The 23,995-nt window shown below is 35.1% G+C and overlaps 1 long non-coding RNA gene across 4 annotated transcripts in view; it reads left to right on the forward strand.

The window, feature by feature from the left end:
• The first annotated feature begins 1,398 nt into the window (after positions 1 to 1,398).
• LOC111753403 (uncharacterized) overlaps positions 1,399 to 23,995 on the forward strand; it is a 93,688-nt gene continuing 71,091 nt past the window's right edge. For 3 of the 4 annotated variants that reach the window (XR_010047609.1, XR_010047611.1, XR_010047612.1), the window contains exon 1: positions 1,399 to 22,154. This is a non-coding gene — a long non-coding RNA (uncharacterized LOC111753403). The remainder of the gene's footprint in view (positions 22,155 to 23,995) is intronic. The other variant, XR_010047610.1, reaches the window with a different exon arrangement.

Genomic DNA, 23,995 nt, shown 5'->3' on the forward strand with positions numbered 1-23,995 from the left:
ATGGTGTTTCCTGGTGTTTTTTTTTTATTTGTTTTACTAAGCTGACACAGAAAAATCTCCTAAAAGAGGTACTATGCATGACTGGGATGATGGGAAGAAAGCAGAGCAAACACTGAAGAAGGTATGTCCTCCACACTGAGTATCAGTTCAGTGAGAGTAAAGTTTGGTAGCAAGAGTTAGGTCAGGATAAGACTTGAGCAGAGTGGAGAAGGGCAGCAGGAAGTGAGATTTGACATCGACATGCCACAGCCAGTCCAAAGTCTTCCCAAATCAGATAGATCACTATTTGGTGGATTGACAAATGCCTGGTACAATAGAGGTAATAATTCAGTAAAAGAAGTAATTCTTATCTAAAACACAAAATTTCACTGTTGTTTTGTGATATAAAAGCTAATCCTCTAATCTGAGATGTTTGGTTGTCAGAATTTCTTCTACTATTCCCTTCCCTTCCCTTCCCTTCCCTTCCCTTCCCTTCCCTTCCCTCCCCTCCCCTCCCCTCCCCTCCCCTCCCCTCCCCTCTTTCCTTTGTATTACAAGCAGCCCCATAATTATACCTACGGTAAACCCTAAAAATAGAATTGTTGCATCAAAATGTACTAAAGTGTGCAAGGCTTAAAAAATCTGCTGTCATCGTCCTTCACAAAAGACCTACTATCTTGCTCTTTCTCTACTCCCTTACTTAACATAGGTATTATCATTTATTTTTTGTAACTTTATAAGTAAAAACTTTGTATCAAGATTACTAGTCATTAAAACTCAATATCTCCAAGAAACTGACCCAGAACTTTGTATGGTTTGTTCTAAGAGGCACAATGATGTTTTAAGAAATGATTTTATTTATACTCTTTCTGAATTACTTCTTAATACCAAAACTGTTTAGCAAAGCATCTTATTACTTAATTTGAGAAAATACTCAATGTAGTAATTTTAATGTATTGATTCCCTTATAATTAAAAATCTCCTAATCTTTGGTTTATTCTTGTCTTACAATTAATTAATTGCTTTCAGAAATGTGTGTGTGTGAGTGTGTGTGTGTGTGTGTGTGTGTGTGTGTGTGTGTGTGGACAGCCGTCCTTTTCTAAGACAATTGAGTCATCAGATGCCTCCAGACTTTGTTATCTTTACTTTTCTTCATTACACTCAATGGAAAATTTAAGAAATTACCACAATTGCATGTGGATGCCATGAATAGGATTAGCTGATGCTATCACTATTGACTGTCCATAAAGATAGTGAATAGCTCATCATCATTCGTGGATACATTATATGCATGCATATATATATATATATATATATATATATATATATATATATTTGCTGACAGTAAGAGTAAGAGAACAAAATAGTAAAGTAAATTAATAAGAAACATTAACAAATTTTTGTTGTGTATATGAAAGATTGAAAGTGAAGCTGTTTTCATTAAAAAATACACATAATTACATTATTTGTGACATTATAAAAAAAACAATGCAAAACTCAGTGTCTCCCACTATTTGGAAATGTGATTCAATCAAGATTCATGGTTTTATTCTCCAGTCCCATTTAACAAATGTATCCTCATGTTCTATGCTTTTCCAGCTCTGAAACCCTTCTTGAGTCCCCTTCTGTCCAGCAATTTTATTAGGAGTCTCCTGAACATAAAGGCTCCCAGACATGTGTTTATGTTACCTATCTTTTTTTCTTTCTTTTTGGTTAATGTTTTCCACATGCCACTGGCCCATTTTATGAAATAGTTTCCTTTTTCTGTTCTTCTTGCCTCCATGTCCTACTGTTCTGAATATAGCCATTCTCTTTCATGGTATCTGCCACTGAGAGTGTTTAATGTATATGTTTTTCATTCAAAAATTTATTTCTCAGATAAATAATGGCACTTGCAATATAGTCTAGGATCACAGAGCAATAATCCTCCCTACACCATATGTTATAAATATTTTAACTTTAAAAATAGGGTTTAAAAACAGGGATTCAATTGACAGAGAAACAGCCTATTTGAAATCTGTTACTCATACAGACATCAAGCAACATTACACATTTTCACTTGCTATTAGCTGTTTGTTATTTGGAAAACCTTTTACATGGATAATCAACCATGTGAGAATTACAAGGTACTTTACAAATTCATTTATTAAAGCAGATTTTCACAGAGTGTCTCCAGAAAGAAGGCAAATGGAAGGAGGAGGTATTCATACACAAAAACGGAGACCCTGAGCCCTCCAGTGTAATGCAGACAAAAGCACACCTTCATCTGACAAATGAATGAATTATCCTAATCTGAATGCAATCTCAATTCATTATTTGGCCCACAATATAACCACAACCCTCTTAAGAAGTGTAAGGACTAAATATTTTCCCTGTATCCTGTCCTGAAATGAGAGGATTTTTTGTTTGGTTTTGTTTTGTTTTTGTTATTAGGACTGAGAATCCTTCAGCCAGAGCTGTCAAATTCTGTGGTTACTGACTGAAGCAGTTTCCCAAGCAGCTTTCAAAACTGCTGCGAAATCTGTCAGTGAAGACACAGCTGTGGTGATTCTATACTCTGCACTGCTCACATGAGTGTGTGTCTTTTTTCTGGGCTGGGCTTCAATCCCCAAGGAATACCCGCTCTCTTTCTACTCCCTAGGGACCACAGTGTGATACAGAAAGCATTCTGCTGGAGGAATCAGACAGGGTCCAGGGATAGGTTGGACACAGCCTGAAATAAAGGCAACTCAGTTTTTTTTTTTTTTTTTTTTTTTTTTTTTTTTTTAATGACAGCTAAGTAGACAATAATCTTTATATTGCCTTACTTGTAGGTTGTTGTGGGTAGAAAGTTTCTGAAGTTTATGAGTTTTTCAAGTTTTTGCTTTTTTTTCTTTTTTTCTTTGTTTCTTTCTTTCTTTCTTTCCTTTTCTGGTACTGGAAATTGAATTCAGGACCTCACATTTGCCAAGCAGGTGCTTATGCAGCTGAGCTTGGTCCTGGACCCACTATTTTGACTTTTAAACAATAAACTTTTCAAAACTTTTCAAAATAAAAAGCCACCCCACTTTAAGAAAATTATGCTTACAATACCAAGATATTCTATAAAACATCTGTTGCCAAACTGAAACAGCAAAATAATTCACGGTAGAAAGGTAAAGGTAATATTGTTCCAAATATTCAGAGTAGAATCCCAATGTGAGTTTATTTTGAAAGGTTTGAGAAATAAATATGTCTAAACGTGTGCTATTTGCATCCTAATGACACTATCAAAGCAATTCAAAAGAATCACGTTTGCCTGGGACACCTACAGCTGTGGAATCTGCCCTCTCCAGGGTTACTTAGCAAACCTCTGTGACAATGAAACTTATGGATTTGGGAAGCCAGGGAAGTTCTTTTTTTGGAAGGGGGATGTTGAGCCTTTCACCAAGCAAAGTTACAAGATCCTCATACCTTTAAAATTTAGGAGCTACTTTGATTTTGGTAGAGAGGGATTAGAAACTATCTCTACTAAAATCGTTCATTCCAGTACTATAGTGACCTTCATTAGTTGATGCCTGGCTATTTCCCGGCCATCATAGTCATATTTTTCAGTTGTTCATTTGATAGATTATTTTCTTGACTTGTGTTCTTCAGGCTCTTGATGTTTCTCAAATCGTACTACCATTCCATCTGGAAATGGCATCTTCTGATTTGGCAAAGTGTAGACAGTTGAAAGCAGATATTTATTTATCTGTATTTCCTAACAGAAATTACAGGAAAATGGTTGCTCCTGAAAAGTGTGGATGAAGGGAGAAAGTAACTGCCAACTTTTCCAGGCAAATGATAAACTTATTTAAATTGGTTGCGTTTCTAAAACTGTTAAATTTAAGCAACTAGATCATGAGACTATTAGCAATATGGGGGAAGAGATTTGAGTCTTCTGAAGTGATCAGTAATTTTCTTCCTGCCCTCTTAAAGACAGTAAACCAATATATAAATATATCTGGTTTACGAAAAAAAAATAGATTTTTCAATTTGCTCATGCATTTTAGTCTCATTTCTTGACACATGGCAGTCTCTTTACGTTGTCACTTCTTACTTGTCTGAAATCTTTCCCTTTCTGAGACTGGGATGACCATGGTTTCCAATAACACAGGAATAAGGAAAGGACATTTCCATCTATGGAGCCCGTATGCTTCTTCCAATTGGAAAGCAAACAGAAAGGTTGCTAATATATTTTCCTGGGATGCAAGGAGTAGACTAGTTTGTAAATGAAAAAAGTAATGAATATAATCTCATAAATTAGGCAGCTAAATATATTATATTGCTTAAACATTGCCTTCAATTTTAGGTAAGTACAGAGGATACCTTTATTTCTCAAAATCAGAACTTCCAGCATCTAAATTGAAATTTGCTATGGTATCTGAAACAATCATGTGTTTCTGTTTCCTGCAATTCTCTATTTACCATGTTCAAAATATCTGTAAATATGATATTTACAAATGTGAGTCTGATTCATTTCACTTACGAGGATGATCTTAAGTTGTCATCATTTACCTATAAAAGCCTCAAGATCATCCTTTTTTATAGCTGAGTAATATTTGATTGCATAAAAATACCATATCTTTTTCATTCATTCTGTGGTTGATGGGCATTTTGGTTATTTCCAAGATTTAAATAATTAACAATAATAATAATAAAGTGAAAGAGTAATATGATTTAAAATGTATAATACATATTGTAATAATGAAAGGGATAGAAAGTACTCAGAAAGAACAACTTGCAGATATACACATATAACTATATGCATGTTTAAGTGTACAAGACAGATAACCATACTACTAAGTTTTTGTTAGCACATGAAACAGGATAGTTTTTGCTGTCATTTTTTTTTTTTTTTTTTGGTCTTTTTCCTTTTTATCGGTACCAGGGATCGAACTCACTACTGCCTGCTTGCAAGGCAGGCGCTTATGCCGCTGAGCTAAATCCCCAGCCCCTGGTGTCATTGTTTGATTGTTGACTTTTTATGCTTTGATTGTGTAACTTGAACAACTACTTCTAAGATAACAATATGTAATATAGCAATTACTGATGATTTATTAATATTATTTTTTGAAATGCTGTATCAGTTCTATCCTTTTTTCTGTTTTGCTTTTTTAATTAAAAATAAAATAAAAATGATAAAAAAATTTCTGATTACTGTTAGATTCCCTTTGTACAATGAGATAATCATCAAAGATCTTTAAAGTCTGCTTTGTTTCTTTTTACAAATTATTTTATTAACAAGTAATACATGTACATGGTTCAGAACTCAAGGACACTGCAAGAAATACTGTGTACAATAGCTTCTTTTTCTTTTCTTTTTTTCTTGACATTTGGTTCACCCTGTAGAGGTAAAGACTGCTACCAATTTTTATTGCATCTTTTCTTGCATATGCTGTGCATACTAAATTCCCTATGGAGATCCCTTTAATTCTTTTTTTTTATTTCTTCACATTATTAATATATTTTGCAGTACATAATGATTACATTATTGTGGAGAGTTGGTACACATACATAATACATCTTAATGCACTCTTCTTTTTAATCACCTAACCATGTTCCCTCCATGCTTCTTCCAACTCGCTCCTCTTCCCATTTCAGAAGCTCTATTTTAATTTTTCTTGCATTCTTTTTTTCTTATCCCTTTCGTCATCTCTTCCCTTATCTTTGACTTTGGTTTCCACTATCCATTTGAAAAAGATCACCTTGCTTCCTGTTTATCGATCTTTCAGTTTGCTCTCACTCCTTACCTCTTTTCCTCTTTTCCTCTCTTTCCCCTTTCTTTTTCTCTCTATGTCTCTCTCTCTCTCTGTGTCTCTTAATTTGCCTGTCTCTCTATGTCTACCTGTATGTGCATATACTTATATGCGTATATATATGTATATAGAGTGAGTTTCTCATATAAAAGAAATCATGCTGTGTTTGTTTCATTTTGTCTATCTCATTCCATTTAATAGTATCTTCTTAAGTTGTATTCATGATTGCATGAAGTTTACAGCAGAGAAGTACTCCACTGTGTGTAGGTACCATATTTTTCTTTTATCCATTCATCTATTAATGGGCATATAGTCCATTTTCAAGCTATTAAAATTTGTGCTGTTTTCGACAGTGATATGCATGTATCTCTGAAATTCTCTGACTTGAACTCTTTTGGAAAGATATAGCAGGCGTTTAAAAGGGGAATATCTGGGTAAAACTGAATTTCAATTTTAAATTTTTTCCTCATGCTGATTTCCACAGTGTTTGTACTAGTTTCCATTACAATCAACAATGTAGAAGAGTTTCTTACGCCTTGATAATCACCTTTATTCTTCACTGTGATCAACCTCTCCAAACTGTTTTACTCACTTTAAATACCAGTTAAGTGCTATAACTTCCTCAATTGAATAATCACTTGATGATGTACTGTGGTGAAAAACTGTTGCCCCATCATAAGTAGAGGTTAAAAAAAAAAAAACTATCATAGACCACTCTGGGAGGGGAAATGTTATGAAATCTCTCAGCATCCATCATGAAGACTATAGAGAACATATCTGCAAGAAAAGACAGACTAATAAAAGACAAACTTGTTTGATGAAAGTTTTATATAACTTAAGACCCTTCAGAAATGAACACCCCAAAGGCTGTGGAATATTGTCTATTTGTATGTTCAGGTTTGATGAAGAACGGACAACCCTGTGGAAATATAATTGGAGAAAAGTGGTCAACATGGTGGTAGAAGACTACGAAGAGAAAAACCATAAGATCTCTCCATCCAGATCCTTCCTGTCCTTTCTGAGTAGCATTCCCTCCTTGCAAGTGTGCAACAGGGTCTTTCCGGATTTAAAATTTCCAGGATGAAGCAAGCAGAAAGCTAGCAACCTTATTATGAACCTTGTCTGTGAGAAAGAAGGGTCCTATTACCTATGTCTGCCTTGAGGCGGAGGAGCTCTGTTTCTATGCTTGCTTCTGGGGATCAAAGTGGGAGACAGGCAAGAGGTGAGAGAAAACTTCTCCTGAGGCTTTTCAGTCTCCTTAACATTGAAGTACACAGCATGGCAAAATATCATGCTTCCGAGTAACATTTTCTGAGCCCTGATAACAGAAATGTCATGTGATTATGGTAGAGAAACTGAACCAAAAAGAAATATATTAAAATGTAACAACTTATTTCAGCAACTGCAGTTTTTTTCCCCCAATATATTAATGCAGTAGTTTAAGGATTGCAGTTGATATCTTCATAGTAGTTCAGAAGCTAGAACATGAGGAAACTTTTTTGGATGAACAGTATGAATTGAATCTTGATCATTCAATACTCTTAATTTGTTACAAATGTCTACACTGCTACTTATTGAAGCTGAAGAAAACTTGAAGAGTTCCTAAGCATCACTTGCTTTTAGCTACTTTCTTTTACCACCAATTTCAGAGGCTATGCTGTCAGAAGTATGGCCCTATTAGTTTTGTTATTGGTAACACTTCTGACCTGTGGGCAAATTGCAACAGGTGACAATTTTTTTTCATGGGAGATAACTCAAACTGGTTGAAACCACTGATCATTCTCTTGGAATTGCTAGGTGTCAAATGGGTGAACTTTTGGTGTCCGAAGATCAAAATTTAATCCATGAAATGCACTAATACTACAATTTTCTGTACATATATCCTTTGAAGAGCCATAAAATTTGATTATGCATATGTAGAACACTGATTAGTTCAATTTTCCTTACTCCTATCTTCCTGGCACCTTAGACCACTCCTACTCTTTAATCCTAAAAATATGCCTAAACTCTTTCCTCAGGGAAGAAGATTTTAGGGAGCTCTCCAGTGCACATGATCGCCACAGCATGAGTGATCTCTTTTACAAAATTATGGTTTCAGAAATCATCATGCTATATAGTAGGTGAAATAGACTTGGCTCAATAATAATAATAATAATAATAATAATAATAATAATATAGTTTTACTTGAAAAAGATTCTAAATCAGTTTTAATTATTCTATCATTTCTTTTCATACTGCCTTAGTGCAATTTTTTACTCCCAGAGTGGAAGTCAAATGTACATGACTTTGAAGTTAAATACATGAGATATGATAGAAAAATACTGTGAAAGTTTAAATATAAACATTGAACTTATTACAATAAAAAACACATTATCATGAGCACATTTTTCAACTTTCTGAAGCAGTTTGGGAAATCCTACTTTGTGTCTTTAGCTGTGGTATGGCAGCTCTCTCAATGTCCTCAACTGATTCAAAACATTTAATTTTTGGTCATTTTGACACTGGGAAAGAATCAGAAGTTTCTCAGAACCAGATAAGGTAAATAAGATGGATGAGAAAACACTGTAATTCCTTTTATTTGATAGAAATTAACCTAAACAAAACTATAACCTGCTTCAGAAAGTGGTGAGAACCCTGAGACAAGTGTCCTTGAAGTGAAGAGTTGTATTTTAGAGGAAGATTGATACAATGTTTACTTCATTACAATGCATTTTTTATTAAAACATTCACCTCACATTATGATCATGCCTTGTAGGGTTCAGTTTCATTTGTTCGTTTTGTTAGCAATCTTAACAAAGAATGTAGTAGGAAGATGAAGAAAAATTACCACAAATGAATTGAAAGGATGTTATGTGCATTCCTATTGGCTGTACTGTTACAAGAAGAGAGACCAGAACTAGTGATGCACTTGTGCCATCCCAGCTGGTCAAGGGGCTGTTGAAGGAAAATTGCAAATTTGATGTTATCATGGGCAGTTCAGTGATATTGTCTCAAAATAAAAATTAAAGAGGGGGGGAAGATATAGCTCAGTAGCAAGCAGAGCATTTGCTTAGCATATGCATGGCCTTGATTCAAACCTCAGTACTACAAAATAGGGAGGTAGAAAGGGGATTCTTAAACATTATAAAGTATTATTCTCCCTTTGTTTCCTTGAAATTCAAGGCAGCACTGTAATCAGTGATACAACTTTCTGCCTCAGAGCATGTCTATGTAGAGATTAGGTACCTTGCAGAAGGCACTTACACAGAAAGAACAAATGCATAAGAGGATTATGCATAAAAACAATAGCTGCATAAACCAGACTATTGCCTTGAAAAAGGATTTCCCCAAATTGCACGTTCTCCTTCTTTAGTATAACAAAAATTCAACATTAATTTTCTGAAATTTTTGATGCAGAAAAGTTTCTTTTTCTCTGCTCCAGGCAGAGAAAACTGGCTTGTTGCTGCTAGGTAAACAGCCCATGGTTTAGGGTAGTGTAAAAAAATCTTCTATGTACCTTTGAAGAAACAAAGAAGAAAAAGATGATCAGGCAGTCATAAATCCGAGCTTTGGCCTGGAGGAGAAAAGCATAATAAATAAAGTAGGATAGGACCGATAGAGAAGATACTTTGGAAGACACTTTTAAAGAAATCTCAAGATATTTAAACTTATTCAAAGAAAACACTACTGCTATATTTTGTTTATGTCACCAAGAATTTATATTAATTAAAATGTTTTTGCTGATTGTAATATCTAGTATCATTATATGGTAGATATTCAAATTTGCTTAAACAATATTTTAAAAAACGATATTTAGATAATTTCTCTGCTAAAAGTACAACTTTCCTACATAGCTGATACTTTTCATTAAGTCACAAGAGAAAAAAAAAGCTATGATGCATTTGTTTTGTTATGTTGTTTTGGCAATATTTGCTTTTGGAATGAAAAATCTATAGCATAAAGGATATTTATAGATCATCTCTAAAACAAAGAAATCGTAAGTTTACAAATAAATATTCTGGAGGCAGTTTAAATAATTATCCAATAGAGTAAGTAAATATTTTTCTTATTAAATATAATAAGTATTTGAAGAAAAAGTGAACTGTGTGGCAGTTATTACTATTCTCAACTGAAGCCAACTGAAACTCAGGCTTACATCTGTTTGTCCAAGGCTGGAGCAGTATAGCTATGAGAAATTTCATGGCACCCAGTGAGTGATGCACAGGTGTTGTATGAGTCTTTAATGACAGCTGTTTTCCCAAAGGATAGGAAAAGAAGAGACCAAGCAAGATTTTAAAGCAACTCAGTGTTCCATGTACTTTAAACATAATATAGAATGCACAAAACTATGATTGAGTAGGTTTCCAAGGTGTTCACTTAATTGTAAAGTACAACAGGAATCTGGGAACTACGAGTGCGCTTTGTCCGTATGTTTATTTTGATTCCTTTCTGCCCCCTACTCTGTTAATTCCTCTGCCTCATTCTGATGCAACAGGAGACAGTTGGCAAGTGACACAGGGGACTGTACTGCAAAGTGAAGCAAGATTAGAGTGGAATGAAGTGTTAAAGGTTTCTTTTTAAAATACATCGGACATTCACACCCAAGTTTCCAAATCATTGATCAGTGTATTCAGTACTTCCGTCAAGAAAGTGAAGAAATATATTAATGGGTGTCAGAAAACACATTACTAGGATCCACTCCCGAGCCAATGGTCCTGTGAAATGGCAAAATTCAACTGTGAAAGACACATCTAGGAGACCTGTGGTGTCTGTTTCTGAACAGTTTTTGCAGGAAACTTACATAAATTATTTGGTCTTCATCATTGACTCCTTAATTCATAATACATAGAGTTTGTAATTTTATTTGTGATAGGTCTACAGATAATACTGAAATAAAAGAAAAATAGGAGAGTGTTCAGAACTGAGGATTGAAACTAGAGCCTTGAGATTACACACATTCCATTTATTTCATTTTATGTTTTAAATTTAAGTCAGGATTCCTGCTAAGTTTCTAATTTTCCCAGACTGGGTTCAAATTTGTGATTCTTGCACTTAAGCTACTCAGATTGCTGAGATTACAGGAGTATGTCACCATATCTGACCGAAAATTAGAGATAGCTTTTCTTTCAAATTCAAATTTTTGTTGTTGTTGTTGTTCAGGGGATTGAATTCACGATCTTGTGTTTGCCAGGCAGGCACCTATACCTCTGAGCTAAATCCCCAGTCCCCAGAGATTTTTTAATAGCTGCAAATAAGAAATGACATTGGAATGAGTAGAATATATTTAAAACAAGAGATGTAATCTAAGAATAGCACCAAAATGGCAGAGTGGTAAGCAGCAGAGAAAGAGCCTCTCTGAAAGCTGCCATACAGATGCTGGAGTAAAGCATTGTGAGGAAGACAGGAAGGAGGAAAGCAGGTCCCCTGGGCCCAGGAAGGACTTGAGGTGAATATTGAAGCCCATATAGACAGTGAAAAGATAAACTTCAATGAGGAAGAAGGAGGTAGCTCGCAGAGCCTTCTCCCTGAACCAAGATTCATTGTAAGAGAGGAGCAATTCAAAATCTTCAGACACAAGGTAACTGCTGGTGGCCCCAGAGACTTGTAAAGAAAGATGCAGCAGTGGAGGGAAGCAGTATTCGTGAATGAATACACTAGCTAAGGGTGAGTGTTGAGGTCTCAGCAATTCCACATGAGAAATTGATTGGCCAGGAGCCATCTTGGAAAGGGCCCAGGTGAGCTTAGAACTCAGAGCAACTGCTGGCTCCATCTAGCAGCTCCCAGCTTGGCTCAGATCCAGCACAGAAGATGTGCTGACTCTTTTAGGCTAAATGAATCTGCTCTCAGCCCACACAACCAGAATACAGACTGAACTTCAGAGAAAATAAAGGTACAGTCTTGCTGAGATTACCCACTACTCCACCTTAACGCTACTGTTGGTTTGCTGGGATAAATAAACACAGATCGGGACTCTGTCTCTACATGTTGTCTACCAGTGACATCAGAGACAACCTGGAGTTGGACATTTTTCTCTCATTTTGTTATTGTGGTGGTTTTGCTTTCATATTTTGTTCTTATTTTTGTTCTTTATTATTTGGCCTTGTTTTTATCAGTGTGAATATAGTATCTAGCCTCTGTATGATTGTTGGTCTATTCTTCCTTCTATTTCTTCCTTCTGTCTTTTCCTCCAGTCTTCCACAGCAGTTACCCAATATTAGCATGATAGCCTTTGTCCTCCAGTCTTACTTCTAATCTCTTTCTCTTCTTCTATTTCTATATCTTTTTTCTAATCCCTTTTAAATTTTAACTAGTGAGGGCAAAATTGACATATTAAGGACATATATATATATATATTGCATATAATTTTTTGGTTTGATTTACATTTTATTATATAATCGTGAATCTAGTTAAAATGGTTAAATTAATTGTTACCTCAATTTGGCAAATTCTAGGATGTGTTTGACGCCGTTATTGCTGATAGCACCACTGGAGCCAAAAGTGATATAATTGTTCTAACCAGCTGTTTTTTTCTGGTATTCTAAAACTTAAATTGACTAAGGGTCATAGAAAATACTATGGGACAGTGCCAAAGAACCAGGAACTAGACCAAGAAGGCAGCAATTGTTCATCCCCAATAAATTGAAGACATAAGAGCTTGTAAAAGATGCAAAACCCAGAATCCAGCTACACATGGAAGACATCTTGGAGAAGTAATAATTTCTTTGGAGTTCTAAATACTAGCAATAAACAACTCATCATAGGCAATTTACAAACATCAACCCAGGAATTAAATTCAAAAAAAAAAAAAAAAAAAGAGAAAGAAACAAAGAAAAGAGGAAGGAAGAAAGAAAAAGACAAGACAAGAAAATAAAAGAAACTGATAAAACACATAAAAAGATGCAAAATAAGACCTTAAGTTCCCCCCAAAAAAGCTAGAACAGAACCAAACTTTTGAACAAACGGACTAAGTAGATATCTACAAGAGTGTTTCACGCTACAACATCAGAATACACATTCTTTTCAGCTGCACATGGGACATTTTCTAAAATAGACTACATGCTGGCTCATAGAACATGATTAATTAAATGCAAAGACATTGAGATTATTCTATGCACATTATCATATCATAGCACAATGAAATTGGAAATCAATGGCAAAAGAAACAAGAGCTTTGTAAATACATGGAAATTAAGTTATACACTTGTGAAAACCCAATTGGCTACCGATAAACTTAAAGAAGAAATTATACAGTTTCTATAATAAATGATAATGGCAATAAAACATACCAGAACTTACGATACAAAATGAAAGCAGTCCTATGAGGGAAATTTGTAGCCATGAGTATCTATATCAGGAAAAGAGAGAAATAAACAATGTTGAATATCAAACTTCTATAAAAAGAAGAGAAGACCAAGCCCAAAGCTCATATAAGGGAGGAAATTATAAAGATTAGAGAAGACATTAATGCATTGGAGACAAAGAAAACAATTCACAGAATCAATGAATCAAAGAGCTGGTTCTTGAAAGAGTAAAATTGGAAGGGTATGGAGACCCTGAAAGAGTGGTGCTCGAACAGCTTAGACTATTCTACACAGGAGATTTTGGTCAGAGCTCAGAAGGACAGAAGGCTGATAGAAAGCCTTCAAGTAAAGACTGGGCTCAGAAGGTTTCTGCTGGAAGGAGGACTGAATTGGTTGCTGGACTCCATACACCATGTGTGTTATGGCTTGGCAGAAAGTTTGTTTGAATTTTGCTCATGTTCAGACACTTTGCCTGAGACTGAGATTAAGGGCAGTGGACTGATTAATCTGGCAAAAGAAATTTCAAAGCAGTCTAATGTTGAAGTGGTGGCATGGCTATTTAGGGGGACTTTTAGCCAGATTTGTGTTGCAAATCAAGAGCAAAGAACCCAGTAGGGTGATTTAAAATGTTGTAAGTTTAGCCAGAAAGAAAGCTCCAATAAAGCTGTACCTTACATATAGATCTGAGACCTCATTTGCTAAGAAAGAACAGAGAAATAAAAAAGAGGCCTGAGGGCATCTCAGGAAGCAACAGATCTCCACCTCTTTACAACCTCAAAACTGCAAAGGTAAAAAGACTTTTCTCAGAGGGGAAAGCTGCAGAGTGCCATGTTCCAGAGTGGTGGTGGTGGCCACATGAAGTTCCAAAATGGCAGTAGCATAGAGTAGCTATGTCTCACAGTTTGATTGAGAATGCTCAGTGACCCATGCACTTGACTCCTACGGCCAAGAGAGAGGAAATCCTGGCTACTGCTCCATCTGGCAGCAGACTTTGGCAGCATTCACATTGCCCTAGTTTTAGGTGAATGGAGAATGCATGAGTTCTAGGGTTAAGACAACTTCCACCTGACTTCAGAAGGTCTGGGAGGCCAGTGTGCCCCTGAGAGGGCAATGTGTGAAGCTGTGAATGTGAAGCCAAAGATGCAGTGTAGACCCCAGAAGTTTGGAAAAGCCAGGAACATGGATCATCTAAGGAAAGCTGCAATACTGAGCAGAGGGGTTTAAGAGAGAAGCTGTGGGAGCTGAATCCCTGGACATGCCATGGTGGTGGCATCACTCAGGCCTTTTGGTGCTTGCAACCAGATTGTTTCAGGTGCTGAGCATAGGGCTCCAGGACTTAATGTTTGCCCTGCTGGATTTTGGACTTGCTTTAGTTTCAATGCTTTATATTCACATTTGTAACTTTTGGAATGAAAATGTTTATCTGGTGCCATTATATGTTGGAAGTGTTTAACTTTGGTTTCATTTGTACAAGGGCTTGCATCTACAAGTTTGCCTTAGATCTCAGAAGAGGCCTGGGACTTGAACTTTTCAGCAATGCTGAAACTATTAGGACTTTTGGCAATTCTTGAAAATAGATTAAATATCTTTTACATAAAAGATATATATGAGTCTTTGGGGTTCCAGGGATGAAATGTTATGATTTGTGTCTAGGTGGCTCCCCAAGCATCCTGTAATCATGGTTACTGCTGAGTCCAGATTTGTGATTGGTTTGTTGTCTAGTGCTGGGATTGATAGTGTGAGTTCTGTACCCGCCCAGGGGAGGAGCCAACATATGATGTAAAAGTAGAAAGAAGGCATGTTTTTTCCTCTTTGGCCCTGTTTGCTCTTGCTTTTTGCAGTGGCCTTGAATGGCTGCCCCTCAATCATACCATGAGCCAGCTGAGTATAAACTGAAACCTTTAAAACTGTAAGAAATAAACCTCTCTTTCCTTCAGGTTGGGCATTAGGTATTTTTTCCCAACAACAACAAAAAAGTAACCAAGACCATTGACAAAGTCTTAGCCAATCTTTAAAAAAAAAAAAGAGAGAGAGAGAGAAATACTCAAATTTATGCAGTTGGGAATAAAAAGGTAAAATCACAAACAGACATTGCAGAAAGTCAAAAGGTCATCAGTACCCAATTTCAGAATTTGAAATAATAGAAGAAATGGACAGAATCCTGGATACATACAGATTATCAAAGTTGAATCAAGAAGATATAAAAATCCCAAATAAGCCAATATCAATCAATTAAATCAAAGACATAATAAAAAGAAAAGCCCAGGCCTTGACAGATTCACAGATGAATTACACAAGAAATTTAGAGAAGACCTAATATCACTATTTTACAAACTGTAATGAAATAGAAAGGGAAGCAATATTTCAAAATTCATTCCTAGAAACAAGTACTACCCTGATACCAAAACTAGAGTAGGACCCAACTAAGAAAGAGAATTACAGGTTAGTCTCCCTAATAAACATAGATGCAAACATTCTCTAAGCCACTAGTCAACAGAATGCAGCAAATCATCAAGATCATACACCATGACCAAGTGGGATTGACCCCCATGGATAGAGGGATAGTTTGACATACATGAATCAATATTGGTAATACCCCATATTAACAGAGCAAGGACAAAAACCATATGATCATATCAATAGGTGCAGAAAAAGCCTTTGACAAAGTCTAGCACCCATTCATGATAAAAAATCCTACAGAAAATCAGAATGATGGTATCTACCTCAATCTGATAAAAACCATTTATTAAAAAAATAGCCAACATCATACTAATTGGACAAAAACCTGAAAGTGTTCTCTCTAACATCAGGAGAAAGATAAGGATGTTTACTGTCTGCACTCTTATTCAACATAGTCCTGGAGAGTTTAGCCAGAACAATTATAAGAGAAAGAAATAAAAGAATAGGGATAGGAAGGGAAGAAGCTATATTATCATTATATGTGGATGACACGACACTTTACAAAGAAGGCCCCCAAACTGCACTAAAAAGTGCTATACGTAATAAGCAAATTCAGTATTGTAGCTGGTTACAAAGTCAGCACTCAAAAATCAATAACCTTCCTATGTACAAATAAAAACCTCAGTGAGAGAGAAATTCGAAACAATAAATTTCACAGTATCCCTCCAAAAATGAAATGCCTAGGAATCAATCAATCTAATAAAAGACATAAAATACCTCTACATTGAAAATTACAGTTCTCTGAAAAAGAATATCAAAAAATGGGAAGATAGTCCTTGCTCTTGAATAAGAAATAATATAGTGAAAATGGCCATACTTCTAAAACTTTTATACAAATTTAATACCATTCTGATCAAAATTCTAACAGTAAATGTCACAGAAAGAGAGAAAACAGTTCTAAAATTCATCCAGAACCAGAAGAGAATAACAAATCCTGAGCAACAAAGACAAGATGGAGGACACCATCACCTCTGCTTGAAATTATAGTATAAAACTTTTGTGATAAAAGCAGTGTGGTGCTGGAAAAAAAAAATAGACCCGGAGATCAGTAGAATAGATTACAAGATACAGAAACCCAAACACACTAAACCCCCTTATCTTTGACAAAGTTGCCAAACACATTCACTGGAATAAAAAGACAACCTCTTTAATAAATGATGCTGGAAAATTGAAATTGGACACATTTCTTTCACCATGCACTTAACTAAATTTGAAATGGCTCAAAAGTCTAAATATTGAAGCAGAAACAATAAATCTGCTGAAAGATAAAATAGGTGAAATTCTTGAAGACATTGGGGTAGGCAAAGACTTTATGAATAAAACACTGATTACACGGGAACTAACACAAAGACTCAGCAAGTGGCATGTTATTAAAAAGATTTTGGAAAGCAAGAGAAACCATCAACAGAGTGAAAAGGCTGCTCACAATTGGGAAATAATGTTTGCTAGCTGTTCCTTAGACAAGAGGTTACTATCAAGGATATATAACAATTTTTTAAAAATCAGATCTCCCAAATTCAAAGACCCAATCCAAAAATGGGCACCACAGATGAATATACACTTTTGGGATGAAGAAATACAAACAGCAAATAAATCTATGAAAATGTTCAATATCTATGGTCACTCAAGAGATGCAAATTCAAACAAATCTAAGATTCCATTTCATCATGGGAAGAATGGCTGTTAGCCAGAAATTAACCAGTAACAAACGTTGAAGGGAAGGAACCTTTCTCCACAGCTGGTGAAGTGTAGACTGGTGTAGTGTTTATGGAAATCATCATGAATATTCCTTTAAAAACTAGATTTGGAGGTCCTATTTGATCCAGTTATTCCCCCTGGGTATTTTCCCAGAAGAATTAAAAACATCATACCACGATGGTATGTGCATCCATGTTTATAAGTGCACAATTTTTAATAGCCAGATACTAAAAACAACCCAAATGCCCATCATGGAAGAATGCATAAAACATATGTGCTATTTTTATTCAATGGAGTACTACCCAGTCTAAAGAAGGATAAGCTTGACACTTTTGTAGGTAAATGCATGCAACTCAAAACCATGCTTATAAGTGAAATAAAAGATTCACATATGTAAGCATGGCACAGTATCCCTAGTGGGAGAACCTGAAAGAGCAAATCAGACCAAAAATATACAATAGATATTGTGAAATGGGAAAAAACTTTTCAAAATAAAACAGAAACTGTGATGGAGGAAAGGAGAACAGAAGTATAGATGGGAAAACTACAATTAGATAGTTAAGATAGAGTTAAAATGAGAGTTAAGATAGTTATACTACTAATTTCTCTTAGTTAATTGAAAAGAAAGATTTTTGTGATATTTTAGTCAATTAAATTCTCATGTGTTGTACACTGATAACTAAAGATAACAATATGCAATCTGTTAACCATTGTTATTCCCCTATTATCTTGTTTTGAAGTTTTATTTTATTTTTTTACTTTAAAATTAAAAACTATAACAAGAGATGTTAAATTTAAATATGTATGTATATAGATTTTTCCAAACAGATGAAAGAGAAGTTAGGAGTGTAGTGACCCGTGGGAAATTATAGATATTCATAAAATGCAGACACTTTACCACATTTTTCGGTCTAGTCCCTGCATACTTTTCCATCTTTATTTCTTCTGCTGCTGGCCTGTCTTTATAGGATTTTGACTGGTACCATAGCTGCCTTAGATATTTCAATCAGCTAAAACAAATTATCATAGAATCTATGTCTTAAACAACAAATATTTGTTTCTCACATTCTGGAAGTAACGGTGCCTAAGATTAAGTGCTAGCAGATACCTGGAGAGGGTAATGGCTGCCTTGTATCCTCACAAGAGAGAGAAAAGAGAAAGAAATTAAGCTCTGTGTTGCTCCTTCTAATAAGGTCACTAATTCTATCACAAGGGCTCTATTTTCACAGCCAAATTACCTGAGCTCCAGCCTCATTACTTAATTACCCTCCAAAGCTTTCATTTCTAAGCACTATCATACTGGCGATTAGGACCTTAATATATAAATGTGGCACTGGAATACGTCTATGAGCAGAGGAAATATGTGCAATGTGTGATGGTTTTGACTGCTGAGCTTCTTATTTGGGTCTTCGGTGAGACTCAAAATGAATACAGATGTAGTGTGTTATGTCAGTTACTGAGTAAATACTGACAACTCCTAGACCATCTTTTCCTTTTGAACCCGACTTTGCTTCATGTGAAGAAAGAATGCATTTTTTGACAGTCTCAGTAGGTTGCCAAGACTGGTTCCCACTTTGTGATCCTCCAAGATCAACCTCCTTAGTGGCCTGGATTGTAGACATGTGAAACCACACCAGTTTGGCAATAGCATTCTGAGAAACCCAAAGGATCAAAAAAACACTCATTCTTTCTTACTCATTCTCCTTAAATGTGGTGATCATGTACACCAAAAAGAATGATGTAGAAAAACAGTAAAGAGGGAGAAACTCTTAGTTCATTTTCCATGTAGGTTTTCCCTTCTGATTCATTGGTGAAACTAGAGTGTTGGTAGAACGTGTTCATCTCATGAAGTGAAGTAATAACAGTTGAGTTACTTTTGTGCAGCATTTCTACTTTAATAAAAAGAATGAAATGCACATTATTTTATTTTGTTATTTGTTACATGTGAGATCAATGTGCATATGTCTGCATTTCAAAGTGACAGTGCCCAATATGAAGATAATGAGAAGATGCAAACTAGTATTTTAAAATTAAAGATTAAAATATGGAATGATATTTTCAAATAGACTATGGCAAAGCAGAAGAGAAAAAGAGAGAAAAAGGAAATTATGTGCATATTAGGACCTTTAATGACATTTTTTTCCTGTTTTTTGAGCAAGAGACAGCTCCATTGTGTGGTGGGCCCCACAGATCATACAGCTGTCTCTCTATTTCTGTGCTCCTCTTTGGCCACCACATTAATCTTTCTATTTTATAAACTCAGTAATTGTTCTGTATTCCAATCTTTCCACCAAACTCTTTCATTTGTCTACAGGACTCTCTTTCTTGCTCTTCATCTGTGTATGAGTCAATGTACCATTCCTGGCATAGTAACAGACACCCAAAACTTAAAGAAGGATATGTTTAGTTTGGCTTACATTTTAATCATTCTGTTGTCAGCTGATTGATTTCAAAGCAGAAATATCATGGTGGAAACTGTTCAGTTCGTGACATCTGGAGAGCAGAGAAGGAGAATGGTGTTGAAGGGGAGGAGGTAAGAGACTAGATACAGTATTAATGTTACACATTTGTGGCACATCAGACACACCCAAGGTGTACTTCAGCAAACCCCTGGGCAGCTCCTATGCCAATTAAATTGACACTCTCATGCTGACCTTCACATCACACTCTATGTTGACTTGCCATCCAAACACTTCTCCTTAAACTATACTTAACCTCCAAATAAACACAAGGTCATAATTCCACCTAATGTGATACAACTATCTGCATTCCATTAAAACACAATAATCCAATTCCCAAAGTCTCAACAGTTCCAGCATTTTTTAAAGAGCCAAACTCTTTTGAGATATCAAATCACAATCTTAGATGAGACTTTCTATAAAAATTAAAGAATTGTGTAATCCCAGATACAATAACACAGCTTAAACATTCCCCTTCCAATAGGTAGAAATAGAGAAAACTAAGTCTAAAGCGAGACAGTGATCCAAAGGAAAAACATTAAATTTTCTTAACATTATATTTAGTATTCAGGATATAAGACTGTGAGAAATGAGTTGCAGGGGACTTGGGTGCCCTCACACCTATAGACTTGTTGGTGGCACTCACATATCCTCCCTCGTGGGCTGGCTCAGGTCACGGTCTGCAGTTTTCCTTTTGCCAAAATCTCGAATTAAAAATTTGCACCTTTGTACCTTTATGTGTGCAATAAGTGGAGATTTAATGACTCCTAGGGTGCTCTCAAGGCATCATTCTTTTCCTGTACAATCTATTTGATTCCTTTTTAATGGCACGAATCTCTTCAACAGCCACACATCCTTTAGTCTCAACTTTATAGAAATTCTCTGCAGACCATCTTTCATTCCTTCTGGTTTTTACCTGCCCATTTCTCTCATCTTTGGTTTTTATAAATATAATTAAATCTATCCTGTGTTTCTGTTTCCAGAATCACTTATTTCAAATCATCATTTCCCATCTGGATAAATATATTAGCTTTTTAACTGGTCTTTCCTTACTCCCTTTCGTTTATTTCCACATGGTATAACTTTCTAGTAAACTTTTATCTAAAACATATATTTGACTATTTATCACCAAGTCAAACAGCAGAAAGAAGACTATATACATATTTATGTGGGTCAAGGTGTCTCACTGAGGATTTAGTTTAGAGAATTGTAACAAAAGTAGTATTTTGTTGATCTCAGTCTTACTGTCTGTGAAGATTTCTCAGTCCATCTGAGATACTATAACAAAATACCATAGACTCAGTAGTTTATAAACATTTGAAATTTATTTCTTACAGTTCTCAAGGCTGGGAAGCTCATGATCAAGGTGCTGATATACTGGATTTTTGATAAGGATTTGTTTCCTAGTTCATAGATGGAGCCTTCTCTCTGTATATGCACATTGTCGAAAATGTAAAGCATGCCAGTGGGGCCTTTTGAGTAAGGATCCTAACCTCAATTGTGGAGTTCCAACTCCTGTGATCTAATTATCTCCCAGTGATCCCTCTCCTAATATCCCTTTAGAGATTAGTTTGAAACATCTGAATTTTAGGAAACATAAATACTCAGAATATTGTGTCGTGTGAAAAAGACCAAGAAAATGCAATTTTTAGAAGAAAGTGTCAGTTTTTGAAATCTAATAAAAATCACTACATAAATGTATAATTTTTCTTTTTCTTTTAAATGCTAAATTCCACAAAAAGCATGCTAACATAATAAAATGGACTACATTAGACTTTCCATAAAAATAAATATCACTTAAACATATCAAAACTGTACATGACACCAGTTATTTTACCCATAGGTTAAAGAATGAATATAATGATATCCTGCTACAATTTCCTGCTTTGATCAGGGATATTATTCATTAAATAAACTATACATTTTCTGTCATAAGGGATATGTGTTACTTTCTAGTTTAAATGTGCTTCTAGAACACAAGTAATGTATTCTACATCCTTATTACAAAACTCTAATACTACACATGTACATGAGTTAAGTGTGAACCAGTTCTCTTTGATGGGTTCTGCTCATATTGTAAATGTGAATAGAAACTAATGGAATCATGCTAATTTGAAGACATTCTGTTTAGGACACATATTTATGCTTTTATGATTATAGTTTCTCACACAAAGTTATCTATCTATCTATCTATTCTCTCATAAAAATGCCAAGTGAATTCTACAACAAATATTTACAAGTTCATCTTTAATGTACTCTCCTTTTCTAGTTAAAAGTAACCTAATGGTCTATTGGAAAATACAGCCCTCCTTCCTTGCCAACCCTCATTAGTAGATAAGATAGACGCACCCTTGCTTCATTTGATCTGTTTGTTTAATCCGCATTGCTCTCCTCCAGGGCATAACGACTGGTTTCTGAATGAATTTTGAGCCTATCTGAGCCAGCGCAAAAGGAGTCACGTGATTGAAATTTATAAGAAGATGTAAGATTAATATGAATCTGAAAAGTCAATAGATAAGGTATTTCTTTGCCTGGACCTGGTTTTTATAACTTCAAATATAATTAATAAGACAAACATTTAAAAGTATCATTAATCTAAAGCTGCCTGTTTAACATAGCGTTATATGAAAATATTATATTCTGGGTTCTGGGTGTTGGTTGAAGGATTTCTCATTTTTAAATATTTCTAAGTTGGAGTAGCCACCTCTAATTCTTAACACACATGCATATTTTTTGGCAGGGAGCTTGAGCTTCTACTTCAAAGGAAGAAAGATTTCACAGTGAATTTCAGGGTAAAAAGTGATTGGCAGAAATGAGAGCTATTCAAATCTGCATTACCTAATTTGAAAATGATTTAATGAGTCAGGCCCTCTTGTCGTTCACAATTAATGTTAAACACAAGTTGGTACAATTATTAGATAAATATGTCCCAAAGCAACTACATGTTTTATTTATTGCAAAGTTTTGGATTAGGTTTCTTTTCCATAAATGTATCCACAGATTTTAGGGTAATTTTCTCAAGAGTCACACTCTTTTTTCATCATTTTAACCTAGAAAGAAAAAAATATTATACATAAAAAGAGTATAAAGAAAACTCCAGGCTTATAAAAATATGACCAAGTGTTTCTCAGGGAAGATAGAAAAGTCACCTCTTTTACGAGAGTAACCAGAAAGAACTCCTGGGCATGATCACACTGAAGAAGGAGGTCTTGTTGCTTTTGAATTCACGTGAGACAACTCTATTCAATGCCCACCTCACTTTAAAAACTATTTTGACTTAAACTATATGAAATGAAATTTTATTATGTTCTAAATGGTGGAAAGCCAAAGATAGATTTTCTTATTATCAAAGACTATAATACAGTCATGAGAGAGACAACAAAATGGAAGACCACAATATGTGCTTGTAAAAGGACACCTAAGAGATCCTCAAGTATTTACAGAGGAACGAATACCCCAAACTGAAACTAAAACAGAAATTAGTATTCCATGAATTAAGATACATAGACAAATTCAGATAGAGATTAGCATGTGAGCATGCAGGGGAGGATTAGGGAAAGAATAGTGGTTTTCGTGGATATTCAAAGAGTTCTTTGTTTAAACAGGTAAGTTGAAGGCATATGAAGGTATTATGATTAAGACAGATGATATTCTTACCTTCAAAAATTTTACATTACAGTTTGTATTTAAAAATGAATCTGGCATTATGGTTGAAGGAGACAGAAAATAAGGAAATCAGAATAATATTTGCAATAATATTAAGTGTGATTAAATACAACAAAGTAAGAATGATTGAAGTGTGATGTAGAAAGCATCATTCTGTACACATAAGTCAGGAAAAGCTTCTGTGATAAGATGATGTAACAAAAATTGCTATCATACATTTTTTTCCGCTAGGAATTAAACTCAAGAAACATACCCAGCATCTTTTAAAATTTTATTTATTTATTTATTTACTGGTACCAGGGATTGAATTCACGACCTTGGGCTTGCCAAGCAGGCGCTTACACCACTGAGCTAAATCTACAGTCCCTAAAATTTATTTTTAATAATGAGATAAGCTCTTGGTAACTTAATAAACTGCTCAGGCTTCAAACTTGCACTCCTCTTGCTTCAAGTGTTCTCAATCACTGGGATTATAGACATGGACTACAATGCCCACCCACTATTACTCATGTTTTATTTTTCCTTGGTTTGTACAATAATTAAGTTTTAGCAGAGCACACAACCACACAGTGAGATGACATTTTCTAGCCTTGCAGTTGGTGATTAAGCTCTGCTTCATGGGAAATGTGTAGACATGAAGTGTATAACTACCAGTTGCCCAGCTGCTTCCTCTTGTCTTTCCTTCTCTCATAAA

The sequence above is a fragment of the Cavia porcellus genome, unplaced genomic scaffold (assembly GCF_034190915.1).
Source record: "Cavia porcellus strain 051 isolate PalLab524CR breed Dunkin Hartley unplaced genomic scaffold, mCavPor4.1 scaffold_5, whole genome shotgun sequence".
In the NCBI taxonomy this organism is placed as follows: Eukaryota; Metazoa; Chordata; class Mammalia; order Rodentia; family Caviidae; genus Cavia; species Cavia porcellus.